We start from the raw sequence: 17600 nt of genomic DNA on the forward strand, positions 1-17600 counted from the left end.
GGAGATACATGCTCATCATGTTTAGCCTATTTTTTCGACAATGCAATGTCTAGTTCAAGCCACCTTTTTGTAGAAACTATTGTAGATAATTCGATATAAATATTGGGAAACTAGAGGAGATTTTTTTCCTAAGGTAATATAATACAAAAACCTCTCATAGTTTTCACACAACTATCTTGGATTGAGATATTCGAAGGAATGATTGGACCCTTTTTTTCATAAATTCAAGAGGAAAAAGATCAGGACATTTAGTGACTTGGAGGCCACCTCATCAAATATGAGTTGCAATAAAATTCGAATTTCTCTTCTTTATCAATAGAAATCCTTAAGGATAGTACAAGAACTATTCAAATAGTTTTAGTTACCTCTATTTGTGTTTTATTTTTGTAATACATGTTTCAAATATTTGTAGTAGCTCTTGATATTTTTATCAAGATATATTGTGAGGAAATTGTATAAATACTTAATCAATTGAAGTAATATGTGTGCGCTTTTGATGCCAAGGCTCTTCACTTTGTAATAGCTTCAATTATAGGATTTCTAATGGAAGCCTTACGACTCGAGTTTGTCAAAATTTTGTGATTTGTAGTATGTCTTTCTAGTCTTTCACATCTTATTTCTACACATGTTCAAAGCATTTATAGGAAGGTCTGGGTAAGTGTGGATTGAGTATCAATATATTCTTAAATCCCCTCCAAAATCATAACCTTTAGAAAAATATTAGCTTATTGGATTGTTTATCCAAGATAACTCCTCTTTGATTGGTTTCTGCTTTATGCATTCTGATAGCCATTAAAGGAGATTAGCTTATAGGACTATCTATTCAAAATAGCTCCTCTTAGAATTGGTCTCAGTTTGGCCTTCTTCAATACTCTACAATGTGTTTTGTTGGGCTGTAGAAATCTTCTACATGCATCCAAATTTCGTTAGTTGTTAAGAAGTTTGTCTGACTACTTAATTATTAGGAATATCCTTACATTCTTCTATCATAATCCTTGAAAATCTAAGTCATTTTGTTAGGCTGGAGGCTAACACGTTCTGAAGGGACCCTGTGAGAAGGGCCTTTAATCATGGATAGAGATTGCCATTGATTGCCAATCACCCCCAAGTAATATTGTAAATCTAGCCATTGTGCTTCAAAGGTTGTTGTTTAGTGAGAGGTGAACAACATTAAACAGAGCCTCATAATCACTGAGGGAGCCCCCTCTGGTTCAAGGGAAAGCGTGAACCTAAAGGCTGGTTGAGTTGGTTTCCTCATGTAGTTTTTGCAGCGACGGACTTCCTACGAGAAATAGGTACAACAAGTCTCCCAAGAAATAATGAACATCAACATTGCGAGATTGATGGTTTCAATTTTTGTTTTATTGTCATGGTGAATATGCTTAGAAAATAGAAGGTTACAAATTAAAATTTTTAATTGAATCCCAATATGGAAATAAATCCACATAAGAGGATAATTTTACATTGAAGGAAAACAAAAATAACTTACAATGAACAAACACAATGATGCTATTTTTTTCTTCCAACCCAAACATCCCATTTTTTTAGCAACGTGGGGCCAATATGCTTTTGGAGGTTTTTACATGTAGAATATCTGTTAATTATTACCTGATTCATCTAGGCTTGCACCCAGAAAGCTAATTTGGAAAATAAAAACAATGAATACATCTGTAAGGATCTGTCTTATAAAAAAAACCAACAAAACCACATATTTCCAGAATAACATAAAAAAGGAGCTAGCGTGTGACCTGTAGCAGGTAAGAACATTGAAGAGTTTAGGATCTCTACAAGCTATGACAGTATCCGAGTTCATGATGAGACCCGCTTCATGATGATCCCATAATACACACACATCTAGAGACACCATAAATTTGAATGAACAAATGAAGTTTTGGATTGTTAATTCTTGATGATGATGCAACTACTATTTCCAATTAGATACAACAAATATTTATAACCATAATAATACTCCTAATAATGACCCCTTAATTGCTTATCTTCTATCATCAATATTTTTGTCTGAAACTACAATTACCATTACAAATCATGAACATTTGCATTGGCATCAATTTTCTTGGCTCTCAGACATGAGGAGTAGGAATTTGTCTTGGTGTTGGACTTGCAAGACAAGGAAGAGGAGGAACCTCATTGTGGTGCTTAGTGCTAAATTATATTATTGGAAGGCTTATTTTCTTGAATAAATTCCATCCTTTTCTTGCTACTACTTTGTGGATATAGAATATCATTCTCCATAATCATTTCCTGCATCATTTCGCAAATTCTGTCACGATTGATCACACCTCCATAGACCGATCCTACTAACCCTATCCTTAACCCTACCCCTTTTGGGGAAAATTTACAAGAGGGGGTAATGAAAGAGGTAAAGAATAGCATCCCGTATTGGCGACGCTTCCCCATCCATATTGATGGGCCACATTTTTCCTTTTCTATTATTCTTGTTCTTTTTCTTCCTCTTTATTATCCCCAAGAATTCAAGCATGAGGAGGTGGAAGAGGTGGAGCTGATGAAAAGAAGGAGGGGAAGAGGTGGGGTAGAGGAAGGACAAGGTATATGCCATCACTACTTCATATTACTAGTGCATATTGATATGAATACTACTAGCGAAATAGATAACTACCCTATATAATCATATTCACATGCCACAACTTCATCTAGATTCATCCACATATTTTATGGCATGTTATGGAAAATAGAGTGAGGCAAGTCAACTCATGGCATGTTGTCAAAAATAGAGTCGTGAGGGAAGTGGACCTATGAGGGGCCCATATGGCCACATGGACACATGTGGTAATTTAGATATTTGGTTCAAAATTATTTCACAAATCTCTTTGTTGGGTCTTGGCATAATATAATTTTATAATCTCTACAAGGATTGCAAGTGTATTACCGTGAGAGAAAAGGAATCGTCTGAGTCCCGTAAATATAAGTAGCCCTAGAAGATTACAGTAGGAACTGTAGTTTGGTCTCAAGAAGGAATATTTTTCCTTGTAAAAGCCTTAGGGTGATTACAAGAAATCAAGGTGTGAGAAAAAATGATTTTGAAACTACTCTGTGATGGATTGAGAGCACTCGACAAAGTTTCTCCTAGGTAGTTAAAATATAGAAGCGAATGTGAATACTTCTCCTAGGTACCTTATTGCATTAACAATGATGAATGTATACAGATAACTCTTTCTTTTAACCTTCCCATGAGGCTCTTTCATATTAACGATATGAAATAGGACATACTCTTCAAACCTTTCCCCCTTCAGGCAGGTACATACTAGATATGCTACACTGGGAGGGAGGGGAGCGTCTTTTAGAATTGTATCGGGAAGAATCAATGGAAACAAGTAATAGGTTGCCCAACATATCTATCAAGGCTGATGGCAGGTATGTGATCATTGTCTAGGTGTTCAATCCAAGATCTCTAAGGGAAGTTAGTGAATCCTGAGAAAGAACAGTTGATATCTTGCCTGGAGGGGAGCACATAATGAGAAGTGATAGAGAGTCTAGACATCAAAGAAATAGAGGTTATTTTAAGTGGTCTAATAGACTCATTTTACCATCCCCTAGGCCTAATCTAGAGGATTTTTGACTATGTGTAAACCTATAAAAATGATATTCCAATTCCTACCTTTTCTTTTTTAGCAAACATACCCAGGAATAATGATTAGTAGTTTCTTTCTTATTTTTTTAGTTCGGATGAAATTTGAAACTGTATCTAACATAACTCTATCCATCCCTTTTTCTTTCATAAAGTCATTGTATTTCTAAGTTTATGATATTTGTAGTTGTTCCTATCATTGTTGTGCATAATCCTTTTCATTTCTAAGCGAGGATTATCGGTATTCTTTCCCTTTAATATTACAATGTGTTCTTGGGCTTGGTTTTGGAAGGACCTATTCAACACAGACAAAATGGACATAAGATTCAAGGGAAGAGATCTTTTATGGGTTTTGTTTTATGTGAACATGTTAAAAATACCGTATGTGTCTTATTACTTAGGCGTAATTACATGATTATGATATTTTTTACATGTTTTTTCATATCAAATATTCCATGAATTTTCCCCTTTATGGATGGCCTCATTGTTATCTAGAAATACCAAGTTCTAGGTGTGGACTCTCTGTGGGGTAATTTAAGGGTTGACCTTCAATATGTCTCCTATAACTAATCCGCAAGATACAGTAATGATGCTTGGATGGTAAGTCGATTAATATTGAATTTTTTTATGTAAATTTCTCTCCTCATTCCTGCTACTCACTTGCTTCGATCGATTTCTTTAATTGAAGATCTATTTTTTATCATTTTTAATTGGTATTTCTACACAGGTATATGGGCTTGAAAATTATAAAAGAAAGGTCAAAGAGTTCTCAATAACGTTAGTTAGAGCTATTTAATGGAGAAATTTGAAATAAAAAATAACTCTTCACTATTAAAACAACTTCTATGCTTAATCACGAAAAAACTGATTTAGTTCAATTTAGTAGTGTAGATTTCTCTCCAAAGCAAACAATATCAGAAGCACAAAATTGGCTTTTAAAGAATCTAAACTAATCCCTTTCATACTAGTGAACCATATCCTTTTTCAAAACATTTCCAACCAACAATCCCCATATACATGATATATATAAATCTATTTTTCTCATCTCAAATGAACTATGTGCTAAATCATCTTGTCAATTAAACTTGACTCTTCAATACTGAATTTTTTTACGTGCTAAATTATCAACTCAAAGGTTTTTTTGACATCAAATCAAGAGAATTGTTTAATTTTATCACAATCGAATTATAATTTTTGTTTGATTTACTCTTTGTGTCATACGAATATGGACATAGCCCCACTTATCATAAATCTATTAAAATGAAACTCCATTTTTCGATATAAATATCTTAAAATGTAATTTTTTTTGTGAATATGAATATTGTAACAATTTGGGATTTTTTTCATAGTGAGAGAATCCTTGTCACAAAATATCGAGGTGAAGCAAAGGGATCGGTCTACAACTTCAGCTACGGTTGAAGTTAGCACTAGGGTTTTGACTTTGGGAAACATGGCGGGATGCACAAGGGGGAATGCTGATACCTCCTATAGTCAGGTCGTTATAGATGGAAGTAAGGACATGGGAAAGCAACATTTTAAAAAATGGTTGGAGAAGGTATTAGAGGCAAGGAGCAAAGGAACATTGGGAAGAAGCAGACTTCAAGAACATGAAGAGGATTAGTCGGAAACAAATAAGGAGAAGGCGAATGGAGGCAACAGTGGAAAACCTAACTCCATAAGGACAACTGGGGTCTGCAAACCCAGGTCGAACATTATTCGCTGGGTCATATTGAGCGATCCAGTGCTTCAAGCACATAGGGATCATATGATGGAACATGTGATCATATGAAAATTTATGGGGTTATGGGTGACGAAGGTGGCGTTACATATTTGGAGGATCCATTGGAAGCCAAAGGGGGAAATAAATCTACATCTAGCTTCTAAGGGCTCCTTCACAGTGGTGTTCATGAGCCTAGAGGATAAAGATAGAGTTTTCGAGGGAGGACCATGTTTATACACTGCAACAAGACTCTATATGTAGCCATGGATGATGAACTTTGTCCCGGAACGTGAAATATTCCCATTCGTACCGGTATGGATTAGAATATACTGCCTTCCTCTGGATCATTGGCTACCAAAATCTTTGAAAACAATAGGCAACAAGTTGGGGCACTTCCTAAAGATCTAAGAGGCGACTCTGAAAGGAAGATATAGCTCCTTTGCCCGAATATGTGTGGAAATGGACTTATCTGGAGCCCTTATGGAAGTGATAATTTTAGAAGAATATTATGAAGAATGGGTGCAGATTGTGGACTACGAGTACATCCCATTTAGGTGCTGCAAATGCCATGAACATGGGCATTTATTCAGAGACTTCCCAACAAACAATATGGAAGGAAATGTGAAAACTACCAAGGATAAAAATCACGAGGGTTTTACCAAGGTTGGAAACAAAGGGAAAGGTGGTAAACGCCCACAAAATAAGATGAATGAGGATAGAAATTCAGGACACAATTGTTTCAAGATCCTACAAGAAGAAGAGGGGAACAAGGAAACAATCCAGAATATGGAGAACATAAACAATGAGAAGGGAAAGGAAGCTGACATGGAGGATATCATATTAAAAAACCAACAAAAGTACAATCTACAAAGATTTATGGAGATAATTAGGGACCATGCGATGATTCCAAGTGAAGTGGGAATGGAGGACCATGAACTACACGAGATTCTAGATAGGGAAAATCTAGATCTAGAGAAATTTCTGGAACAAGGGACGACCATAGTAGTAGATTCCTAGCCAAAATAGGATTATGATAGGGTGCAACATCTCTTTCTATGTAGATCACAATCAAAGGGAACTAGATTCAAAAAAAACCATGAAAGCTAAGAGCATAGTGGGTTAAAAATGATGGAGAATGTACAGGAACAATCTCCAAAGAACTCAGGTAGGCAAAGAGGAAGAAAAAGACAAAATGAACTGCTAAACGAATGTGGGAAACTACTAAATAACTCAAGTAAGATGAAAGATCTTACCAGTTATTCGTTTATTAACCTTTCTTAATGAAGCTCACAACTTGGAATATTAGAGGCATAGGAAATAAAAATAAAGGAATCTTAGTAATAGAATTAAAGAAGAAAAACCAGATATGGGTTTTATTCAAGAGACAAAATATTCGATGGATAAGTTTAGACAAATTCATAATAAGTGGCTAATCAAGTATGAGTATCTAGAGGTTAAAGCAAGAAACTCGGTGGGGGGGATTCTCACACTGTGGGATCCATAGAAATTTGGAATCCTGGATGCTTAAGCATCCAGGAACTATGTTTCTTTGGTTTGTCAACCTATAGGTGATAAGGAAAAATACATGATCACAAAAGTTTATGGACCTCAAAAGCTAGCAGACAAACTCAAGCTTCTCATCTCCCTCGAGGATCTAAGGGCAAGACACCCCAACATGCCCTAGATCATTGTTGGAGATTTAAATATTATAAGATCTCTCTTAGAGAAAAAAGCTGGCATTAAACAGTTAGGAAGAGACTCCATGGCCTTGTAGAACTTCATAATGAACATGGGTCTTGTGGACACTCAAACAATAAATTGAACCTTCACCTAGAACAACAAGAGGGGAGGGGCTTCTCAAGTTACCTCGAAAATGGATAGATTTATTATTTCAGAGGACCTCATCCTCAGAGGCCCTATCATGACAGTTTCTTTTCTGCCCTTTGGAGGATTGGATCACTGGCCTGTACAACTGGAATCCACCTTTATGGGCACACCAAGAAACAAACCTTTTAGGTTCGAAAATTCCTCGCTCTCTAACCCTAGATTCACCAGTAATAGTGACAAATGGTGGAGAGAGGATTTGAACATTCAAGGCACTATAATGTTCATGCTCCAATAGAAACACAAACATACAAATCCCAACTTAAAGATTGGAACAAAAATGAATTTGGTGATATATTCAAAGCCAAAAGAGAACCTTAGCAGAAGCTCCAGGAGATCAATTAAATCAGTATGACATATGGCTTTATTGAGTAGTGGCAACAGATAACTAATTCTTTGCACGGAGAATGGGAAGAGTGATGCTTGCAAGAGGAAATGTTATGGAGACAAAAATCAAGGATACAATGGATTAGAGAGGGAGAAAGGAATACAAATTTTTTTCACAAATCCACCATGGCTCACAAGGCACATAACAAAATCAAAAATCTCAAATATTCTCAAGGGATAGAGGTTATCTCTCACAATGATATCGAGTCGATCCTTCTACAACACTTCCTCAGTATAGTAGAGGAACTTCTGGAGGGCAGATCCAAGTTCATTTCCCAATTCACTCAGTATATCCCTCAACTGGTCACCAGAGAGGACAACCACAATCTTAACAGGCTAATGTCGGAAGAGGAGGTTAGTGGAGTGATTAATGAAATGAAAAATGGAAAAGCTCTAGGCCCGAATGGATTCAATGTAGACTTCTTCAAATCCTGCTGAGAAATAGTCAAACAAGATATCCTTGAGGTGGTGGAGGACTCAAGAATATCCAAAATGGTTTTGAAGACTCTTAATGCTTCCTTCATTGCTTTGATCCCAAAACAAGAAAATTCCATGATTTAGATGGCTTCAGACCCATACCCTTATGTAATGTGGTGTACAAAACGATTTCCAAAGTGATAGCTAATAGACTCAAGCCCCTTCTACCATCTCTCATCTTGGAGGAGCAAACAGGCTATGTGGAAGGAAGAAAAATCCTGAACAACATCGTCCAAGCTCATGAGGTGGTACACTCTCTCAAAATAAACAAACAAGTTGGCATGATCATTCAGTTGGACCTAGAGAAAGCCTCTGACAAGCTAAGTTGGTATTATATAAGAGCAATTCTAAAAGCCTATGGCTTCGGCCAAAATTGAATAAAATGGGTTATGGCACTTGTCACCACGAAAACGTTTTCCATGTTGTTGAATGGAGCTCCTTCAAGAACCTTTGCACCCTCTAGAGGTCTTACACAAGGAGATCAACTCTCTCCTTTCCTCTTCGTTCTCATGATGGAAGTGCTAGGCAGAGCGATTAAAATGGAAAATGTGAAAGGTCGGATCCAGGGTATCAAGCTCACCTTGGATGGAGTAGCAAATACTCATGAAAATTTTGTGGATGATACTATGTTGTAGGGAATACCCACAGTCACGGAAGCCAAAAAAATCAAACACGTCTTAAATGACTTTTCTATGGTAGCAGGGATAGAGGTAAGCCTCAACAAATCAAAATTTCTTTTCTTTAACACTAACATTTATATTCAGAGAAATATTACTAGAATTCTTGGGTTTCAAAGGGAACAACTACCTTCCAAGTATCTAGGAATACCCCTTACTGATAAACCTCTAAGTAAGAAAGTGTGGGAGCCAATAAAAAACAAACTTCAGGACAGTGTCAAAAAATGGACATGCAGTTCACTTAATTTGGTAGGGCGCCTGTGCTCACACAAGCGGTTTTGCAGGCAATTCCCATTTTCATGTTCTCAACTCTTCCTACTCCTAAATGTATTAAGCAGCATATCGAGAGTGTACAAAGGGCTTTTATGTGGGGCTAAAGAGAAGAGAAGAAGAAGTGGGCTTTAGTTGCCTAGGATAAAATATGTAGGCCTAAAAGCCATGGTGGCTTGGGGCTGCATGACCCTGAAATCCTTAGTAGAGTTGTGGGAGCCAAACTTTTGTGGATACGTATTAAGGAGTCGACAACTCCCTCAATTAAGCTTTGGAAACAAAAATATGCCAAGTATTGGTAGGAGAAGGATCACATCAGAATGTGAGGGCAAATCAGGGGCTGCCATATTTGGAACCTTGCTTGAGAAAATAAAATTATTGTTCAGCAACGTAGCTTCTGGGAAATTTGAGCAAGGAACCTAGCACGATTTTCCGAGGACAACTGGAAGTAGGAACCCATCCTTTAGAAGTATGACTTAGCACCTCTCAATAGTGACACATAAAAAAAAGTTCTTCTTATGGTCAAAGACTCTGGGACTAGGAAAGGAATAATAGGAACTCAAGAATTTGGAAGGATCTAGGCTACAGTGATGAGAGTCCTCTAAAGGCCCAGGCAAAAGCTCTCACCTAGGCTCTATAGGATATAAGCATTATTGCATCCTCCTTACTTGACCAATTAATATGGGGAAAGAACACTGCAGGTAACTTTAACCTCAAAGAAGCTAAATAGGAAGTAACAAGATTTAACTATCTGAATCCTGATCAAGTCTGGAAGAAACTATGGCAGAGCCCCCACTCGATGGAAATAAAATTATTCATCTGGCTAGTGCATCAAAGGAAAATCATAACTTGGGAGAGTCTCCTAAAAAGAGGCTTTGTTAGCCCTTCCAAATTTTATCTCTATGGCTCACAAGAAGAGACAATGAATCACCTTCTCAACCTCTTTCCTTTCACATCCAACATGTGGGACTGGGTAGCCTCAACCTTTAAACAATTAGATAGGGATAGTCTCAACATATCCAATACTTTGAAGATTTGGAGGTACAACTTCTGAGGGAATGAAATTATTAATAAAGTATTGATTATAGTTCCAGGCTTTGTTATCTGGAATGTTTGGAAAGAGCGCAACAGTCGGATATTCAAAAACAAAGCAAGCAAGCCACAACACATTATTGACCTAATTTGAACACAGTAAAAATCACGTTGAGGACACTTCCTAAAGATCATCCCTCGCCCTAAGAGGTGAGTATTTTACTACATTTCAGTCTCCAGTCCATCAGCCCCAGAGGGCTTAATCAAGGAAGTAAGCCAAATAAATGCAAATAGTAACATTTGGCACCATCCTCCTCATGGTTTCCTAAAGGTTAATATAGAAGAGCTTCTAAGGGCAATCCACGATTAGTTGGCTTTGGGGGTGCTATAAGAGATGAACAGGGTGAAATAAAGAATATCTTCCGTGGCCACCTGGGTAAGGCCACGAATAACATGGCAGAGCTTGTGGCTCTGGAGCAATGCGTGGAAATCCTATTGGACTCAAATTTGCATAATGTTATTATTGAAGTAGACTCTAAATTGATTATTAGAGAGACAAAGAAAATATGCAATGGCACTTCTCCAGATAAATATTCGAAGCATTGGAGGCTTCTACAGGTCTTTCACCATATTCACTCCCATTTGTAAACCTTAAAAACTATTAGCTTTGTCCATGTGAAAAGGAAAGCTAACATGTTAGAAGACTGTTTGGTGAATGAAGGAGTCACTAATATGGATAGTGATTCTCGGTATGCCTGGGATTTTTCACCACCGAGAAAAATGTTGGAGGATTGTCTCTATTAGGCAGACAAAGATTGGGAGCTATGGTTTCACAAGAAGGATCAAAGTGGTTCAGGAGATAGGTGAGAGGATAGGGATCCCTAAACTATCTGCCCTTTTTGGATTTTGGCCGCAATCTAAATTTTAGTATTCGACTTGATGCGTGGCGACAAGATCGACTCTGGAAGTACCACAAGTTTGGTCGTCCATTGACCAAAATTTCATGAGGTAATTTTGATGATGTTGTTAGAAAATTATATATTACAGAGCAATATAACACAAAAATATTGTAGAAATATAAACACAAAAAACACATAAAACAAGAGAGACACATATATATGTGGTTCACCCAGTTTGGGCTACGTCCATGGAGAAAGAGTGAGTCCTTCTTTTATTATATTATCCAACAAACTGAAGAGATACAACCTACAACAGATCCATTGTAACTTCCTCTTCGCTCTCAATCTCCTCTCTCTTCCTCACTTAGAATAAAGTTATACATAGACACAATACAATTCCCTCTTATATAGTGAGGGGTTTCCTTCTAGGGCAAAAGACCCTAAATTAGACATAACTTCTACCATCAGATCATCTGCCTAATGAACGGCGCATATTGACTATAAATTAGTAGACTTTTACAACCCAATTTTACATCTATTTTTAGCTTCAAGGGCACTAACCTTGAACCCCCTCTAAGGCATCGCTAGCCCTTGAACCCCCCAGCTAGGGGGGATTAGCCTCCCCCGCAGCCCCCACGTGGACGGGTATACAGTCTTCCTAGGGTATACATCTGACTCAGACCTTTCAATATAGAAGATAATGAGGCTCCACACCCAATAGTTGTTTGGCAGTTGGCAAGGAAGCTGGGAGGAAGGCACAAGAACCGTGTGATGTTCTGGTTTAAAGGCTATCACTTGGCGAAATAAAACACAAGCAATTCCATGAGGCATTTGATTCTAAAACCACAAGTGGTTTATCGGGCGGGTTCCAAGTGGTTTCTATTTTTTTTAGGGAGGCCCTGATTCCACTCTTCATGTGACACGTAGCTGCGAGAGGTGAGAGAATACCGCCTACATCGGGTGGTTATCCCTCGTGCTACTTGTCTACTCGATATCTATGTAGAACATTAGATCCTCATCAGATGAGCAACAGTGTTAGTTTGTTTGTGCATGTTGGTTTGGCATTTCGTACGTGAACGAGTTTAGAGAGCTAGCCTAAAGCTTTCGTCAGGTCTACATGACAGGTTTTGTGTGGGTTTGTAGTGGGCCTGCTTCACAATGTGTACGTTGATCGTGACATGTCAGATTGTACGATTTGTGGGTCTTCTTGCTTTCTATTGGCTTGCGGACCCTTGGCGGGTAACTTATGGAACTTTGTGGGCCCCAGTCTGTGGACCCATCTTCCAAGGCATTTTTGGTTTCTTTTGGTGCTCAATCATACGACAAGAGGGTCTACTTCTTGCTTTTGTACAATTTTTCTAAAGGGTTCTCCCCGGTTTGCTTGTTCAAGCTTCTCATGGTTTTGAGTGCATGGTCCTGAACTTTGCTTGCCCAGCTGCCTGTTGAACTCTCACAGAGCTCGTGTGGCTTCTTGTAAATTATGTATTATTGGCTAGATTAATAGAAGGTCCTACTCTTACTTGATAAAAGAAAAGAATATTGTAACAATTTGGATGATTAAAATAAACAACGTGACATTACTAGATATTAAATAACTTTCTTTGACTGCAAGTCTTTCGCTGTAGTTGGATCACACTTATATATATTGAATTTTTATAGTTGCTAGAGTTTGAAATGGAAAGTTGAAGTTTTCTAGTTGCGAGAGTTTGAAATGGAAATTCACTAGTAGTACAAGAATTAGCCTTGGTATTGGGAGTGAGTGAGGACAATTTACATTGCTTTAATATAGTTACAACTTGCAATATTCTAGATTTTCTCTTTCTTGGGTATGCCATTCCAATTCACATGTCTCAAATCTAGTGCTTCTCACCATTATTAACATCATTCTACCAAATTTTGTTAAAATGCCTTTTTATTGTGCTAACAATCCATATTTGTTACTAGAGCGTTTTCCTAGGCTTGCTTAAATTTATACCATAGGGTGTCAGATAGATATATTTTTCACCTTAACATATTGTAACATATAAAATTTTTATTATATATAGCTTAACCCACATGTGAGAAGATACACTTTGCAAAGGAATTAAGTGCACACTGGTATAAAAGGCTATAACTCGAGGATAAAAACCAATAATGACCATCCCCACTGTATTTGAGGATAGAAAGCGATGATAACTATCCCGGCTACATTTGAGGATATCAAGCAATAATGACTACCTCCATTGCATTTGAGGATAACAACAAGTAATGAATGTCCCCAATGCTGCTTTGATAACTTAGTTATAATAGATTTTCCCATTTTATAAAAAATATATTTTGATATACCATATCATTGAACCCAACTTTTTAAATATCAATATAATGTAACACATAAAAATACTATTATATATAACTTGCCTATATATGAGAAGATACACCCTATAAACATACTAAGTACAAAATGGTATAAACTCCTATAACTTGAGTGGCTTTTGGTGCCAAACTTTCCCTAGAGTTCTTCTCCCATAACAATTTTCAAAAGTTTTAAGAATTCTAATTTTTTAATTTTTTAATTTTTCTTTTATCATGGTTGATGAGCCCCAATTTTGGTACAATTTGGGCTCATTTTGGCCTATTCTACTTGCTCAAACCATTCATATTTTATTGCTTATGCATGCATTTCTTAGTTTGTTCGTGTGGTTTGTAGGAAGAAGGGTAGACATATTATCTACGTGACTAATGCATGATGCTTTTAGGTATTTTTTCATTTAAAGGGAGAAAAGACACGAAAAAGGAGACAAGGAGACAATGAGGTGGCACTGCTTGTTTTTAGGAGAGGATGTCCACAGTCTTGGGGACCTTCCTTGTGATTCCCACCGTAGCTCCGAGCTCCAACCAATCTCCCCACCGAGCATAGAGCACCGAGCATAGAGGCAACCAACTGTTCTACAGGAACAACAGTCATAATTGTTCTACAGGATCACCAAGTTCAACTTCAGTTGGACAGCCGAGTTCCTAAAATCAAGGAGACCTGTTGGATGATCGTTTTTGCATAAGTATAGAGGCCGTAGCCTTTGAGAGGTTGTTGAAACTTTCGCATTACTATTGTAATTTTGGAGCACAGCTCGGTGTTAGTTCTTGTTGTAAGCCAGTTTTGGCATAACATCAGATTATGAATAAAGAAGGCAGATTCTGATCTAGTTCTGAGTTTTCCTAAGGAGACTATAGCTCTCAGGTTAGGGCCCAACCTGAGAGCCATACATCCCCTTTGTTGTAGTGTTGTTTGCATTTCGTTTCAGCACTCTGAGTTTTCATTTTCACATGAAATTTGAATTACAGGTTGTTGAATTAGTCTTTTTCATGAGCATAGATAGGACTAGTTTATGGTTGAATTGCTTTCGGTTGTTTAGTTAGATTAGCAGGTTGATAATACATTGGAGCTCCAGCAAAAAAGGTTGAGGAAGTCTCTACTGCCATCTCCGTTTGGAGATTGGAGTGCAGCCTATACCAGCCACAAAAACACGTAGTTCTTCACTTCATACATGCTGCAACATAGTCTCGTTTATGATAGATATTTCCACATGATTCACACCTGCACACACACCTTCATCACAGCTTCATGCACATTCTCCTTTGCGTTTTGGATTGCTGTTCATTGAATTTATACGCACAGGTAGTTTAGGTAGATGCATTTTCGATTTGGTGACAGTCACAAGCATTTGTTTCACTTACACTACTCTCTCTCATTCCACTACCTCATTCTCCATCTTGATCACGCATGCAAACACATCTTCGACCCCTGCTCTGCTTTGTTATCTCCCGAAGTTTTTCACTCCTCACATAGCTTCATTCTCTAGCCCTTCTTGTTGACCTAGTCCTTTATCTTCCAACCTACTCCCTACACTCACTCCTTATCCTATTCTTCCACTTCTGAGCCAGCACCAGCCCTATTCCTACCTTACACATCTCCCCCTACCATTCCATCACTCCCCCATCACTTCAAGCACTCACGGTAGGTCATCCTGTAGCAATTTGTAGACATCCTGTAGAAATCTCTGCATATCCTGTAGGATCCCCTGCAGACATCCTGTAGGAGGCCACTCACTCGGTTGCTGAGCTTCTGAATGCGAGGAACCTCTATGGATGGATGCTAAGGATCCCTAGGGACCTTTCCTAGCCTCCCCAACCTGTCCCACGCTTTCCTTCCTTCTCCATCCCATCTGCACAACCAAACCCTAGTTAGCACAAAATCACAATCATTCCATCCACTTAAAGGAAAAATACAAAAACATGTCTTTTATGATGCAAGTAGTTTAGATCCATGCATTTCCACTTATTAGAGGTAACAACACCATTGGTAGATGTTTCTTTCACATTCTTTGCATTATAGAGGTTAGACTAGTTAAATTAGGGTTTCCTAGGTTTACATGCTTTGATTTGCTTTCAGTCCATTTTGTCATGTAGAGTATTTTTCCTTTGAGAATAACTTTCATCCATCAATTAGCAAGCTTATTTTGAGAGCCTATAGAAGTTGGCTTGAGCCCTAGCGGACTTGTGCCAGCTGACCAAGTGACAGCTGCGACAAGAGCTAGTACTTGTGCATATAGCACCGTCGCTTCCAAGTTTGTACGAACTACTGGGTTGATAAAATGAGAGACAGGAAGCCCCAGGAATTGTAGCATTATTGCTACAATACTGGAGCTCACCATATTTTTGGCGCCGTTGCCGGTGAAGCGTCAGAGTATTAGTAATTGTTGCTTTTCTTCTACTTTCGTACTCTTACTTCTGCTCAGTAGTTTATTTCATTTCCATTCTGCAAAAGTAGCTTAGTATTTCTTGCTTTCCTAGCTTAGTATTTCCTGCTTTCATAGCTTAGTATTTCCTACTTTCATAGCTTAGTATTTCCTGATTTCATAGATTAGCATTTCTTGCTTTCCTAGATTAGTTTTCCAATTCCGCAATTTCATTTGAGCAATATAGTTAGTTGTAGATCACTCTGTTTCAGTTTTGCAGGTACCAAAGAAAAAGAAAAAGCACTCAAAAAAGAAAAGTCCTTTCCATTTCATGCCTCGTAGGAGCCGAGATAGATCAGGCAAATTCCTACCAAACACCCCCACCACATCACTGAGTCACCCTTCTCTCTTCTTTGGTGACAGTGACCCAGAGGAACCTATAGGTGAACAACCTGTGATATCCAAAGACCCTACAGTAGAAGAAGAGTTAGAAACCAATCCATCTGAAGTTATGGCTGACAATAGAAGAGAAGATGAGAGAACAGAAGGAGCTTTCCCCATCCAAGAGACCAACGGAGAGATGAAAATGAAGAACATTAGCCCCTCCGCCTTGCCTCACTTCCATGGACTGACCACTGAGGATCCTGGTACCTTCCTGTTTGAGTTTGTTGTCCTTTGTAGAACCTATGACTATGCTGAAGATGAGCAAAAGTTGAAACTTTTCCCTTCCACTCTCAAGGATGCAGCACTACGCTGGTTCATGGGTTTACCTGGGAATAATATCAATACTTGGGCTCAAATGCAGCAAGCTTTCAACACCAAGTACCGGGATTACTGTAGGTCTAAGGAAACCAAGGGAGAGATCTTTCGGATGACCATGGGGAATGATGAGTCTTTAGAGGATTATGAGGAGAGGTTCCAACTTAGCTATAAGCGGGCCAGGTGCACACTTGCCCCTGAATCCATCAAGTTGGTTCTACTCTGAGGAGTCCCTGAAGATCTCTTAGACACCCTTCACATGTTAGCTGGGAGGGACATTTACCAACTGCCTTATGAGGACATCAAGACTGTGTTTAGAAATCATTCCAGGGCAGCTAGGAAACGAGGTAGAGGAAATCTCCTCTCCACTGGTGTCCCTTTCTCCAAACATGACTTTACAAACCAATTAGAAGATCTTAAGAGTGAGGTGAGACAGACCATTGCCATGCAGCTGGACACATTCAGGATCCAGCAGAAGAAAGAAGAAGCTGAGAGAGCCTTGGCTGTCTTCTGTCCTAGGTGCACCAGAAGACACCGTAAGAACGAATGCCCATTGCATTCAGTTGAAGTGTGTTTCGTTTGTGAGGAGGACCACCCAAAAAATCAGTGTCCAACCTTACCTGGGTTTAAAGCCATGTACCAAGGGACCGAAGCTCCCACAAAGCCTCTCTATTACCTCAACCAAAGGAGGCCACAAGGATCTAGACCTTATCAGCAGGGGATGCAAGGGGCATCTCAAGCTTATTACAACCCCAACCAGTCAACTCCTATGCCTTCTTGGGGTCCCCCTGCTCATCCTTCATGGTCCATGCCTCCTCCATGGTCTTATCCACCTCAGTACCCCACTCAACCTACTTCTCATCCATATCACTCACATACCCAGCCACAGCCTCAATGGAATGCACCTCAGTCGGGGTGGAGGCCTCAGTACAACACTCCACCCGCCATTCTGCCTCCACCTCCAGTTCAACCACAACCATTACCTCCTGCTCCTCAAAGGCAACCTCAAATGCCTACTCAACCGAACCCGAACCCCAACAATAGACAGGCCCAACAGGAATACACTAGGGAAACCTCATGCCCTACCTATGCTGTGGAGATCTAGGAGATCAATCTTAGATCTGGAAAGACTCTTCCAGATCGCCAGCCTCCTCCCCTAGAGGATGAGGAAGACCA

General features: G+C 38.7%; 1 pseudogene; it reads right to left on the minus strand.

Annotated features, from left to right (window-relative positions):
- Positions 1 to 2037: 2037 nt before the first annotated feature.
- Positions 2038 to 17600, minus strand: part of LOC149256119 (uncharacterized) — a 72885-nt pseudogene continuing 57322 nt past the window's right edge.

The sequence above is a fragment of the Pinus tabuliformis genome, chromosome 7, assembly GCF_031772625.1.
Source record: "Pinus tabuliformis cultivar Carrire ecotype Pingquan chromosome 7, CPIR1, whole genome shotgun sequence".
Taxonomy (NCBI): domain Eukaryota; kingdom Viridiplantae; phylum Streptophyta; class Pinopsida; order Pinales; family Pinaceae; genus Pinus; species Pinus tabuliformis.